This window comes from Mirounga leonina, unplaced genomic scaffold, assembly GCF_011800145.1.
Source record: "Mirounga leonina isolate KUSES-001 unplaced genomic scaffold, KU_Mleo_1.0 Mir_173, whole genome shotgun sequence".
Classification (NCBI taxonomy): domain Eukaryota; kingdom Metazoa; phylum Chordata; class Mammalia; order Carnivora; family Phocidae; genus Mirounga; species Mirounga leonina.
This window is the reverse complement of record NW_023270447.1, coordinates 44,722,338-44,735,887: the sequence shown is the minus strand read 5'-3', so window position 1 is coordinate 44,735,887 and position 13,550 is coordinate 44,722,338. Positions and strand designations below refer to the sequence as shown.

Here is a 13,550-nt window from a genome sequence, read left to right as displayed (position 1 = left end):
GTATTCCTCCATACACCTCGTTGTGGACCATGAGCTGAATCCAACAGCTACTTAGTCTAAAATCTTGTACAACTGACCTCACTACTATCCTGTCGTCCCAGCTCTTTTTCAGGTCTGTGGCTAAGCCACGCTCTGTCTTCATAGGACAACACACATGTGGTGTGGAACATTCTATAACTCTTCCGTTCCCCTCAGCTAGCATCTATTCATCTTTTATAGCTTTGCTCAAATGCCATTGCCTCAAGAAAAGATTCCCTGATCCACCAAATAGGCCGTGTCCTTATTTTATGGTCTCATGGGACCCAAAATTTCTCTATCATAGCATTTATAAAAAATGATAATAAGGCATGAATAGTGTAATCAGTTTTTATTCTTTCCCTTCCTCTTTAGAATAAAAGCTCTGTAAGTGCAGGGGCAGTGTGTCTTGTTTATGTTCTTTATCCCTAGTGCTTAGAACATTACCTTATTTGTAAAACACACAAAAAAAATATGTAATAAATCAATGAGAAATAAGTGAATGGAACAAATAGGGCAAATCATACTTTGAGTCATGTGAAATCCTATGTCCTTTATTGGACCATGTTCCTCTTTCAGAAATACAGAAGCGACTCAATTGTGTCAGGCTGGTGTGTTTTATAGGAGTCTGGGAGTGTCCTGACAAGTGTATCAAGATCTAGCACCTCAGCCACCCAACCCAGCCAGCATGCCCCTCATTCTTCCGACATGTCAATGGCTTAATCCACTCACCTGGCAATCTTGCATTTATGTGCATCAACCTCTGCCCAACTACAGAGGGAGTTCTGCCCCTCACTAGCTATGGACCCTTACAGGCTACTGAACCTCTATTTTCTCCTCTGCAAAATGAGGACACAGTACATGGATTAGAGACTTCTCCTCCCACTGTGAAAAGGACAAGTAAGGTTCTGCCTAAACTCAGACACCATCACAGAAATAAGGAGGAAAAGAGAAAACAACCTGAGAAGGAGATACAGTTGTGGTACTCCTACTAACAGAATCCACTGAATATTTACCTGGGACAGTTTTAAACCTAGAGACTGCATTACCTTTCTTCTCTTTTCTTTTTTTCCTTTCCTTTCCTTTCCTCTCCTCTCTTCTCCTTTCTTTCTTTCTTTCTTTCTTTCTTTCTTTCTTTCTTTCTTTCTTTCTTTCTTTCTTTCTTTTCTTTCTTTCTCTTTCTTTCTTTCTTCTCTCTCTCTCTTTTTTTAAGATTTATTTATTTATTTGAGAGAGAGAGTGGGGGGAGGTGGGGGAGGGCAGAGGGGGAGTGAGAGTGAGAATCCCAAGCAGACTTCCTGCTGAACGCAGAGCCCGATGCAGGGCTTGATCCCATGACCCAGAGATCATGACCTGACCTGAAATGAAGAGTTGGACAATCAATTGAGCCACCCAGGAGCCCCCCCCCCTTTTTTTTAAGAAACTGTTTAATTTTCTATCCATATTATTTCCATGTTCTGTTTTAGAGCCTGTGGAAGAACAGCTGAAGACCACTCAGTGTTGTTCTTACCCAGTCAGTGGCCTGAGCAATGGGAGCTGAGAGCAGTCTTCAGTGGCAGGCCAGTGGCTCTGGTCTTCAGTGGGGGACTGCTGGATAGGCACAGAGGCCACCTGCGTGCTTTCAGGCCCGTCTGCCACCTGGGCTCGGTAGCCATCAACTCAAGCCGTTTACTTGGGCTGGAGCAGTCGTTCACCCGGAAATTCCTCCTCGGTCGTGGCCTTTTCAGCAGCAGCCTGCTCTTCCTTTTCAATCTCTTGAGGGTCTCTGTCAAAATGGATCAGGCATGAGCTCCCCTGGGTGTCCATGAGGGAAGGTGGCACACACACACAGAACTTCCCCGGTCATCACATAGCATGTTAGACCCACTGGGCTCTCTTGTTGTTGCGAAGATGACAGTGTCCACATAGCACGGAGGAGAGTCTGTGTTACACTGAGCAGTGGTTGGCAGGTTAACCTAAGATGCCTCTGTGGGAGGCTGGTGGTCAACCCCAGGATCAGGAGCCACCAGGAGATGTGGCTCCTGGAGGGCTGCCTGGATCTGGTTAGTGAAGGTTCTGGGAGTGAAGTAGTCAGCAGGAGGAGTGGCTCCAGGGGCAGCAGCAAATTCGGGACAGCCCACTGGCCACATACCAGAAGAAAGGAGGCTCTGAACATTGTGAATGCTTCCCTTGAAAGCTGAGTTATTTTTCACTGGCCAATCTGAAGCGCTCCCCCTCCATCATCAGGAATGGGATCTTGAAAGCAAACTGGATCCACAAGGAAAATGTCACTTTCAATTATAATGGCAAGTTTCACTGAGCCTAAATCCAAGTTTCCATCTCGCTTTCAGTAAGAACTTCTGCTCTCCCCAGCATCCTCCAATTTGTAACCCATAGGCCTGAGTCGTGGCCAGCCCCTCTTAGTGAGGACTGGGAGCTGCGTGTCTGGGTCTGTTTTTCTCCCACCACTGGCTCTCCAGAATTGGGGTGGAAGAGAGGGAAAGAGGAAGAGAGAGAAACATGCTCTCCCCACGGCTGCTGCCCCTGCTTCGGTCTTAGGTCTCCCTTGGCTAATTGGGCCTGTCTGTGATTGGAGGCTCCCATACCCTGGGTCTCTGGAGCGTTGGGCGTGTGGGTTAATGGCCTGCACCCCAACGACCACACAGTGTGCAGCTCCCTGACATTAGTGGTAGTGACATCTTGCCATCTTCCACACCAAGCTTTGGCAGCAACCCTAGATCGTTTTATGCTGGGGTGACCTTCAAGGAGCTTTAAATCCAGTTACCTTCCAAAATACTCTCTTGGCCTGTGGAAAGCTGAGGCATCCCTTCCACGCTGAATAGTGGAGTCACACGGCCCCTCTGCTGCTTCTTCTCCTTGCCCTGTTGTTGCAGACTGCTCCTCCACCCTCTGGGCTTCAGGGTGCTCAGACAGGATATAGCACAACTCTCTGGGTTCACCTGTGACCCCCGCCCCTAGGAAAGGGAGTTCCTATCTAAGCAAATTGACTTTGAGTGTCTCATCTTTGCTTATGTAGGCTGATTGAGGTGGTGGGGTGTTACAAGACTATCTGGTCTACCTTTTAATAGCATCTGCAATTATGTACCTAGCATCTCCTCTTTAGAATGTGAGGGTTCTTTCAGCTTTGCTGCTGTAGCCTGGAGTCCAAGACAAGAAGAGTCCTATTTATCATCCTGTTAAATAAATTTAATTATGTACACATATCATATTTTACCAGATTTGGATTGCATTATTTTATAACTCGTTGTTTCTTACTAAAGATGTGTAGTAAGATATCCCGTGCTACTAAAAGTGCTTTGAAAAAAATTTTTTTTAATTGGAGTACAGTTAACACACAATGTGACGTTAGTTTCAGATGTACAACATAGTGATTCGACAAGTTTATACATCACGCTATGCTCACCACAAGTGTAGCTGCCATCTGTCCCCATACAGCACTATCACCTGTGAGAGGGAGACCAGGAATCTCTCACAGGATCAGCAATATCTGGGCTGCCCGTAAAAGGCTGAGTCACAGTTTTCTAGGGAGAGAGAATGGGAAGGAAGCCTTGTATTGAAAGATAATAGAAGCAAGAAAGAACATTAAATGTTCTGGAAACAGGAAGGAGAGGGAGGAGCCTTGATCTATACAATCTTGTGAAATTTGAGTGTAAAATGTAACTATTATTATTACTATTAGTATTAATTTTATTTTCAAAAGAGGAAACTGAGGTATAGACCAAGTGAGAGATTTGTTAACTTTAACTAGCCGGTCAGCCGCAAAGCCAAAATTCAAAGTTGAGATTTCTGGAAACTCAGAGGAAACGGAATGCAAGCAGGAAAGGAAGAAATCAAGGAAACCTGAACCATGATGAAGGAGTGGGAGGTCCCTAGCAGTGAAGAGTGGGAAGAGAAGGATAACTGTCTGCTCCATGTCCAATCCAATCTCTTTTTTTCTCAGAGAGGCCTGGGAAATTGACCGCCAACTTCCCTCATCTGATGAGTGAAGTGCAATAAATGTGTGGGTTTTTTTTTTTTTTTTTTGGACAATGTGAAGTAGTTTCCAAAATTAGCCCTGTCCAACTGTTAAAATCCCCAAATTCCCAAACTCTCTCAACAGGAAACAAGCAGTGGACATCCAGATGTTTCTCCTCACCGTATTTGTCTGTGTTATTTACACTGATGTTTCTCTTGTCAAACCATGACTTTATGAGATGCTTTATTATGCTGATTGATCATTTACACAAAAGAACTAAGAAGGGGAACTGAGGGAAACATGGGTACAGGGTGCCATGTGGCTCCTTAGCCAGTGATCCATCTCAGAAAACCATACTTCCAGCAAATGCTCAGAGTTAAGAAATTCACCAAGTACAAGACTAAATTGAGACTGCCTCTTTTCTGTATCAAGAAAGCCAGCCCAAGGAGCAAATCTTGATGAACCCATCCTCTGGAGATTACGAAGGAAAATGATCTGTCTACAAATCATGGAATCTACTGAAGGCTGTGAAGACCAAGAGAATACCTTTCTGCAGGGAGAAAACTGAACAAAAGCCTGGGATGGAGAGTAAAAAATAGGCCATCACCTTGGGTATCATTAGTTATCTCACCTTTTGTCAGGATCTGGGCTATAAAGGTAAGTATTTGCATGGATACTCATTTTGTCTTCACCACAGTCCTAAGAAGAAGGTACTGGGGCACCTGGGTGGTGCAGTCCATTAAGCGACCCACTCTTGATTTTCGCTCAGGTCATGATCTCAGGGTCATGAGATCGAGTCCCTCATTGGTCTCCATGCTCAGTGGGGAGTCTGCTGGAGATTCTCCCTCTCCCTCTGCCCCTCTCCCCTACTCTCTTTTTCTAAAATAGTAAATAAACCTTTAAAAAAAAAAAAAAGGTACTATTTTCATGCCCTGTTTATAGATGAGGAAACCAAAATCCAAGAGGGGTTAAAAACCTAAAAGTTTACATACCTGATGAGCAGCTGAACTGGGAATCTAACCTAGGTCTACCTCAGTCCAAAGAGATTGTGAATTTAACTAACCATTATATTCTCAATGTAATGCTATGTAATTCTGTTCTAAAAAAAAAAAAAAAAAAGCTGGCGGACCCACTTTGTTGATTCTCCCAGGAGAAGATGGGATTTTCGCCTCAGTTGCTAACACTACCAGAACTGTTTTACTCTCTCTTAACAACTATTTCATGAGAGCCATTCTCCACCCCTCTCCATGGCAGCTATTTTGCTTAGGCGATGGGGTCACTGTTGATCACTTTCTTTGTCTTCCTTTTGAGCTATCAGTGTTTCATTCTTTCTTTGAACCCCAAAGAAAGATATTAAAGGTGAACAGCCTACACCTGGAGGTCACAGTGATTAGCAATGAAAAAACAAAAACAAAACCAAAAAAACAGCAACAGGATTGGATCTCAGAAGCATTTCTCTTGTGGGGCAACTGGTGACCAAAGAGAGAACGTATCAGACCTTCAACTGATACCATGTTTGATGAATTAGTCTCTCTTCTTCCTCTTTAATTATAATCTTAGCCCAAACTCCATGTTGTTTGTCCCCCTATTAAAGGGAGGGAAGAAAGAAATGAAGATAAATATAACCAACTTTATTTGGATGAACTATGTCTCATTAGCAATTTAATGGTTGTAGTGTAGAGAATACTTAGTACAGAAAAGGCATTTTCTCTTTCTATTTTTTTTAACTGAATGTTTAATTGGTTTATCCCCTTTGGGTTAGCTAGAGAAATGCTTCTATCCAACATGCACATACTATATGTAAGAATGGGCATAAACAAAAGTCAAACATCTGCTTACCAGACCTGCCCCTCGGTCTTCTTCTTAAGCACCAGGAAAAGCATCTCAAGTTAGTCCCCAGTTTGACTTTGCAGGAATGCTGGATTCTCTGTAGCGTTTTTGCCTCTCACCTTTCCTAGGAGTTTATAGGGGGCTTTGAAGTTCCTCTGAACAAACAGGGTCTCTGTGTTTCACTTATTGCTGAGCCAACCCTGGGGCCTTGGTTCCATCAGCTCCTTATTAAGTGTTTAGTCATTTCAGTTTCCACCTTTTGGTCTTGCTCGCTTTGCAAACATCTGGAGAGAATTAGCTCCCAGGCCTCTGTAACATACCCATTTTGTGGTTCTAGAGAGAGTTGTGGGCTAGGGGATGTTGTTGCCCTTAACGAGCTTTCTTTATGGTTTTTAACTGTAAAAGGTACCCTCGTTAATATTAACAAAGAGAAAGCGAGGCCACTCCATCCCTGTTTAGCTCTTGCCTTCTTGACTGTGAGCAAGAACTTCGTGCTGAAAAGGAAAGAAGAAATATTTTGAAAATAGGAATGAAGTACAAGATAAAATAATACATAATAATAACAACAATAATGTCCAGCCCTTGAAATGAGCATGTCTATACCTGTGTGATTCATTGTGATCACTGCTAGCTCTGTGTGGTTTGTGAGCACTTAAAACATGTCTAGTACATAATAAGATTTACTGTTAGGAAATCACACACTAGATTTAGAAGACAGTATAAAAAATGTAAAATATCTCATCAATAATTTTACACAGATTATATGTAGAAATGATAATAATTTGGAGATATAAAGTTAAAATTAATTTTACCTGGGTTTTTTTTCACTTTTTTAATGTTGCTATTAGAAAAATTTTAATTATATAAGTCACTCACCTTTGTGGTTTGCATCATGTTTCTATTAGACAGCAGTGCACTGAAGAACCAGACAAATTATTTAACAGGATATGAGTAGGACTAGCAAGATTCCCATGATGGAATCCATGGGACATCAGAGTGACTAGGATGGGTATCAAAAGAAGTGTTAAGAAGAAACCCTGAATTTTGATAAGCAGGAAAGGATGGCTATCAGAAACTACTGATTGGTAAGGGGCACATGGGTGGCTCAGTCGGTTAAGCGTCTGACCCTTGATCAGGTCATGACCTCAGGGTTATGAGATCGAGCCCTGCATTGGGCTCTGGGAGTGGAGCCTGCTTAAGATTCTCCCTCTCCCTCTTCCCCTCCACCCCCTTGGGTGCATGTGTGCTCTCTCTCTCTCAAAAAAAAAAAAAAAAAGAAAGAAAGAAAGAAGGAAAGAACTGATTGGTAAGTTTTTTTCTCAAGACAAAATTCTAGAATCAATGATTAAATGCAACATTTATAAGCAGATTAGGAAACAAATAGATAATCATAAGAAGCTGGCTGAGTTCACTAAAAGCAAGGCATGCTACATTAAATTCACTACCATTTTTGATTCAGTGACTGGACTTACAAATCTAGGGAATTATATAAACATGCCTGATTTCAGCAAACTATTGGATAAAACTTCTTATGGCATCCATTTAACCAAATTTCAGAAAGTTCTATTGAATAATAGTAATTAAATAAAACTGCAACTGGTTGAATATTTGTATTTAGTCTTGAAATCTATCTATAGAAAGGCCTTTGAGGGGGAAACCACAAAACTAAAAAATTAACACGATGAATACCAAAATAAGTACTCAAAAAAATAAATAATGCCTCAATCATGGGAATATGACGTATAACTTCCATAAATGTAAAGGGCTGAGCTCATAAAATGAATTGTGTTAGGTACATCACTGAAGGGCCCCAGCTTGAAAATGATGCCCATGCAAAGAATTAATTTTTTTTAAGTATAACACAAACCAAAGGTGTCATATGCTTGTGGAAAAATATCACAGGGAGTGGGAGTCTCACTTGAATGTACTGAACTGGCCAAATCTAGAATATTTTGTTCAGTTCTTGGATAGTGACATGGTAAGCATGTCTTAACAGCTGGAGGACGAAGGCCATACAGCCCAACAAAGAGGAGCTCTGAGAGTGTGCACAATGCTATCACTCGGTGAGTGTAGACGTTCTGCTTTGCTACAGAAAACAGGCGGGCCCAAGAACAATTGGTGGAAGTTACAGGAGAGGTAGGAACAGATCCTTACGAAGGAAAATTTTTGAGTAACTATGGAGCTCTCCATGAGAAAGACTGCCTGGAAGATAATAAATGTGTTCCTTATCCTTAAGAGTGTTGTTCTGTAGAGGCCAAATGGGCATTCATCAGAAATGTCAAAGAAGATATTTCTACACTGGAAGGGAGGTTAAAGTAAGTGACATCTTTTTTTTTTTTTAAGATTTTATTTATTTATTTGAGAGAGAGAGAATGAGAGACAGAGAGCACGAGAGGGAGGAGGGTCAGAGGGAGAAGCAGACTCCCCGCCGAGCAGGGAGCCCGATGCGGGACTCGATCCCAGGACTCCAGGATCATGACCTGAGCCAAAGGCAGACGCTTAACCAACTGAGCCACCCAGGCGCCCCGTAAGTGACATCTTTTAAGTTTCCAATTCTAAGGCTGGAAATCCTATTAATCGGTATAGCTGGTTCAAGATACTCTGCAGGTTTCTGCTCTGGTAAAACCAAGCTAAATATCATCTGGAAGTCTCTTTAAAATAATGATGCACCAGAAATTAGACTATCAGGACATCTAGCACACAACTGGTTCTCTGTGTGTGTTTAGAGGTGGAGAGGGAGCAAAACCCTGAGTCGCAGGGTTTGCCAATTTCTGTGGTGTAAATACTCCTACCATAGCAAAATTTTAAGTATCCACAGTTTAACAACTGGCCCACGCATTCCCTGAGAATTTAATGTGACTTGCACAAGCCAGTATGAGCTGGTTCCAATACTCCACTGCTCACATGTCGCTTCACAGTCAGAACACGGTGTCAACGAGACAGAATCGATCAATCAATCAATTTTTTAAAAATGTTTGCTATGGGTCATACACCCTAAAAGGTGTTAATATATGACATGGTATTTTCCCTCAAAGAACTTAAGACCAGCTGGTGGAAGAGGGAAATGGGTTGGGGGACAAAGATTAACACACACAGGAAAAACAGAAAATATTTTAGGACATGAACCAGTGCTGACCATATAGGTCCCTAACAGTGGCGCTTAGAAAGCAGTGAAGAGACGAGCCAACGTTTATGAAGCATTGAAAGGTTCCATGTGCTCTGTGAGCCACCACTTCTTATATCTCAAGAAACAGAATCATAACCCTGTCAGGTAGTGATTGTGCCATCGTATGGATGGGGCACCAGAGCTCAGAAATGTCAAGACACGGACCTGAGGCCAACCACCAGTAGCCACACAAATCCATCTTTATCTACACATCAGAGTCGTGTTGCCGGTCCCTCCTCAGCACTGTCAGGGAAGGATCGGGGGAAGACTGAAGCTTAGCTGGAAGGATGGAGAGAATTTAAATGCCTCCTTCAAAACTAGCGTTTACGAAGCAGAGGAATAGCCCCACCTGCTTGCAAGGCAGTCGGGCTGCAGCTGACTTGAACAGCTTCTCTGTGATAGTGTCACTCCCAAGTCACAGCTGACTCAGAAAGCAAGGCAAAGCGGACTGCAAGGTGGCCATACCCCCCAGCCTCAGCCAGCCGCTCTAGCCCATGTCTCCCTGCCACCGTATGTCACTGACCTAGACGGGGGTTTTCAGCTGTTGTGCAAAATCCCAGCAGCTTGAGTTAGGGAAGTAAATAGCTCCCTGAGCCTCAGTTCCTCCTAACATAAAATGAAAAGAAATACTAACCAATTCACATTTTGTTGCGATTAAATGTGTTCACTAAAAAAAAAAAAAAAAATCTAGTACAATGCCAAGCACAGAGAGACATTCAATAAATATTAAATTCCCTTCCCAGGTGCCTGGGTGGCTCAGTCGTTAAGCATCTGCCTTTGGCTCAGGTCATGATCCCAGGGTCCTGGGATCGAGCCCCGCGTCGGGCTCCCTGCTCGGCGGAGAGTCTGCTTCTCCCTCTCCCACTCCCCCTGCTTGTGTTCCCGTCTCTCTCTGTCAAATAAATAAAATCTTTACAAAAATTAAATAAAATAAAAATAAAAATAAATTCCCTTCCTTCCATACAGGTGCATGGTTGTCTCCCTACTAGACTGTCATGTGTATCTTTGTGTCCCCGGCAACCTACTCAGTACAGGGCAAAGAGCACAAGTTAATTTTGTGTAGTGACAGCACTGATTCCTTACTCTGGGCTCAGAAACACTGCAGACATCCAATAAAACAAATATATGTACACGTGCAAAAATCCATTCCCGAGTCACGAAGTCTGTATATGCTCTTCCAGGGGCTGCTTGTTCCGTGCAGATGAGTGAGTGCCAGCTCTCTGACGAGGCATCCAGATGGTCGACTGTCCTCAGTCTGAAAACTGCCTCCACCAGTTTCCTTACATCAACGAGGTGTCCTCTTTCTACCGTGATCTTTCAATTCTGGTGAGCTGTTTGTCCCACTACACTCTCACGGGACAGTGCTGGGGTGACCACTAAGGGTCCAAGGAAGAGCGCCATGCTGGATGCAAGAGATCAAGTATGATGGCAGCTCGAGGCAAGTTCAGTCAAGGCAGCGGCAGTGAAGGTCATGGAGCTGTTGGGGAGGCCCGGGAGACCGTCACTGCTGCTTGGAAGAATTGACCAGTAATGCATGAATGGGAGCCGGAAGGAACTGCAGCCTGAGACTTGTCATGACTCCAGGGGATTGAAGAGAACAGAATAGTGGTTGGCAAGGTACGAAGCGCCATAGGCTCAAGCCAAGGCACCCAAAAGTGCGAGTTCACCCTTTCCATTAACTCCTCTCCCCCCACCTAGTGCTGGTCACCAGGGCGTGCCTGCAGGTGCTCCCCCCCAACCCCGCCCCGGGTGCTGCAGGAGCCAGCCTCGAAATCCACCTATGTGTTCGCCGTGGGAGCCGCCTCTGATTTTAGCAGACCGCGCGGGTGCTGTCATCTGGTTTTTATTAAATTCCATAAGTAAGAGAATCGTTCATACTCCAAAATGTTATAGACTCACTATTTACATAGTGAGACTCTGAAAACTGTTTTGTGCTTTTCTGCTTTTCTTCCTTTTGCAAATTTTCTTTAATGAGCATGGAGTACTTTTATATTTAAAAAAGTAAACAGTTTTTAAAAGAGTAAGGGTTTCATGCCAAAAGCAGAAGTTGAGGCACAGAAATGGCCATTACTAAAGGCTTTGAGAACCATATTCCTACAGCTCTGATGATCAGCAAATCATGTTAGATGTTTTCCTCGACTTTCTGTGAATTTGAGTGAGCTTTGTGCTGAGACTGCCAGTGGGAGAATGGGAATTACACATTATTAGAAGAGTAACTGAATTCCCTAGCACCAACTGCAGTTTGAGTTCTGGGTTAAGTATTTGAAAATGATAGATTTCCTGGGCTTTCTCAGCATGGGATGACAAGATATATGACAGCTCTTTGTCCAGTGGTTTACTGAGCAGCACCTGGGTGCCAGGCACCGTTCTGGGCATTGAAGATACAAAGACAGTTTGCGTCTTCACTCTAGTTAGGAGGCTAGATATGAAAACATTACAGCAGTACCAGATGGTGACTTATGTCCAAGAGGGTATGGGTGAATGGTCAGAGCAGGTGTCTTAAAGGCCAGAACATTTCAACAGTCTTCACTTTAAAGTAGGAATTTGCGAAGCAGACCAGATATGGTTGGGTGGTAAAGGGATGGGCAGAGGTAAGGAGAATCCAGCAGAGGGAAAAGATGGTAGCATGATCAGGGTCCTAGGACCTAACTCATTTCAAGTTCTCCAAGACATAACGGTTCTTGCTCCCAATTGAGAAGCTAGGCTAGGGAAGCCATTGTAAACTCCAATTCCATCAAACACCTATTAGCCCTGCCATGTACCCAGCAAAAGTATGTTAATGATTCAAGAAAACAACATGATATCACCATCCAAAAATCACTTGATGATCAGAGTGTTGTCTTACTGTGATACTTCCTGTCCTTTCGGTGAAATCATGGAGTAGAATTTAAATGCTGAGGCCGCCCATTTGAGAATGAGAACTTGCGTACTAGGATTAGCATGATAAAAACTTTAATTTTGTAACAAGTCAGGAAACGACAGATGTTGGCTGGGATGCGGAGAAAGGGGAACCCTCCTACACTGTTGGTGGGAATGCAAGCTGGTGCAGCCACTCTGGAAAACGGTATGGAGGTTCTTTAAAAAGTTGAAAATAGAGCTACCATACGACCCAGCAATCGCACTACTGGGTATTACCCCAAAGATACAAATGTAGTGATCCGAAGGGGTACTGCACCCTGAGGTTTATGGCAGCAATGTCCACAATAGCCAAACTGTGGAAAGAGCCAAGATGTCCATCGACAGATGAATGGATAAAGAAGATGTGGTATATATATACAATGGAATATTATGCAGCCATCAAAAGGAATGAGATCTTGCCATTGGCAACGACGTGGATGGAACTGGAGGGTGTTATGTTGAGAGAAACAAGTCAATCTGAGAAAGACATGTATCATATGACCTCACTGATATGAAGAATTCTTAATCTCAGGAAACAAACTGAGGGTTGCTGGAGTGGTGGGGGGTGGGAGGGATGGGGTGGCTGGGTGATAGACATTGGGGAGGGTATGTGCTATGGTGAGCGCTGTGAACTGTGCAAGACTGTTGAATCACAGACCTGTACCTCTGAAACAAATAATACAATATATGTTAAAAAAAAAAAAAGAAGAAGAAGATAGCAGGAGGGGAAGAATGAAGGGGGGAAATCAGAGGGGGAGACGAACCATGAGAGACAATGGACTCTGAAAAATAAACTGAGGGTTCCAGAGGGGAGGGGGGGAGGATGGGTTAGCCTGGTGATGGGTATTGAGGAGGGCACGTTCTGCATGGAGCACTGGGTGTTATACGCAAACAATGAATCATGGAACGCTACATTAAAAACTAATGATGTAATGTATGGTGGTTAACACAACAATAAAAATTAAAAACAAAACTTTAATTTTGTATAATCTACTGGAGATCCTGGGATGACTTTTCCTGAAAGAAATTACAACCTGGATACTGTCCCACCAGTTAGACATGTAGGAAAAGGAAGGGGTTGGTGACCCGGATGGTGCTTTGCTCGTGGCCTCGGCAGCCTTCCAGTCCAAGAAATAAGAATCATTGTAAGGCAACTTTAATCTTCTCCGAGCTCTCTTGAAGCGTATCAAAGAGAATCCCAAATGCACAGCAAAACCTCTTAAAATTGCCTTTCCCCATCCCTCTCTAGTCATATATATCATACACATACGGTGCCCTCCTCCTTCTTTCCCCCTTCTCCCTGTATGCTTCCAATCTCTCCTAAACCCAGCTGCAAGAGCACTTGTCCTCCACCCCCAGCTCCCTTCCCCATTTCTGAATTGATTTCTCCTGTGGCTGGTGACACTCTCCCCCCTTTCTAAAGTAAATCAATTTCACCTTCCCGCCCTGCTCCTCCAATCAACACCATGGTATTTTTATATTTGTGGCAAAAGTTTAATAGGCAGAATTGAGGGGGTGCTTTACAGAGGCTAGAATACCCAGGAGAATGATTTGTTTTCCTTGTCATCCGAACAGCAAGCATTCTTAACCCCTGCCGGCTAAGTTTCTTTCTGATGGATTCCATATTTTAGGGCTTGCTCGCCCTAAAAACATAAGGCTGCCCATATCAGAGAAGTTGCGATGTAA

General features: G+C 43.4%; 1 long non-coding RNA gene across 1 annotated transcript in view; it reads right to left on the bottom strand.

Moving 5' to 3' along the window:
- LOC118019341 overlaps window positions 1-13,550 on the bottom strand; it is an 81,731-nt gene that overhangs the window by 11,913 nt on the left and 56,268 nt on the right. Inside the window, exon 6 of the long non-coding RNA XR_004681658.1 lies at window positions 5,810-6,294. This is a non-coding gene — a long non-coding RNA (uncharacterized LOC118019341). The remainder of the gene's footprint in view (window positions 1-5,809; window positions 6,295-13,550) is intronic.